Below are 629 nucleotides of genomic sequence, written 5' to 3'. Positions count from 1 at the left end.
GAGCCACACCGACCCCGTGTGGCTGAGCCTGGCCCCGAGGGCGGCCCGGGCTGAGGGCGGCCCGGGCTGAGGGAGGGCCGGGCTGAGGGAGGGCCGGGGCTGAGGGAGGGCGGGGCTGAGGGAGGGCGGGGCTGAGGGAGGGCCGGGGCTGAGGGAGGGCCGGGCTGAGGGAGGGGCTGAGGCGGGACCGGGGCCGAGGGCGGGGCTGAGGGCGGGGCTGAGGCGGGACCGGGGCGGAGGCGGGACCGGGGCGGAGGCGGGTCCGGGGCTGAGGCGGGACCGGGGCGGAGGGCGGGTCCGGGGCTGAGGGCGGGACCGGGGCTGAGGCGGAGGCAGGACCGGGGCCGAGCCTGAGGCGGGACTGAGCTGGGGCCACCCCGGGGCCGCCCCGTCCCGCGCGTGCGCGGAGCGGCGCGCGGTGTCCCGGAAGTGGAGGCGCGGCCGTGACACGTCGCAGGGGCCGCGGCGGCGGGAGCGGGGCCGGGCCGGGGCCGCAGGTGGGGCCGGGACCCCGGGGAGGCAGCGGGACCCGGGGAGGCAGCGGCCGGGAGCGCGGGGCAGAGACAGCCCAGGGAACGGGGTAACGGGGCACGGGGCGGAGCGGCGGCCGGGCGCCCGGCGCAGCGCGA

General features: G+C 83.3%; 1 protein-coding gene across 1 annotated transcript in view; it reads left to right on the top strand.

The window, feature by feature from the left end:
* Window positions 1-382: 382 nt before the first annotated feature.
* Window positions 383-629, top strand: part of YIPF5 (Yip1 domain family member 5) — a 6,573-nt gene continuing 6,326 nt past the window's right edge. The window contains exon 1 of the mRNA XM_041489994.1: window positions 383-497. The gene's annotated coding sequence lies outside the window, so the exon portion shown is untranslated. The remainder of the gene's footprint in view (window positions 498-629) is intronic.

This window comes from Pyrgilauda ruficollis, unplaced genomic scaffold (genome assembly GCF_017590135.1).
Source record: "Pyrgilauda ruficollis isolate IOZ18807 unplaced genomic scaffold, ASM1759013v1 scaffold97, whole genome shotgun sequence".
Taxonomy (NCBI): Eukaryota; Metazoa; Chordata; class Aves; order Passeriformes; family Passeridae; genus Pyrgilauda; species Pyrgilauda ruficollis.
The sequence above is the reverse complement of the archived record's forward strand: the minus strand, read 5'-3'. Positions and strand labels throughout refer to the sequence as shown.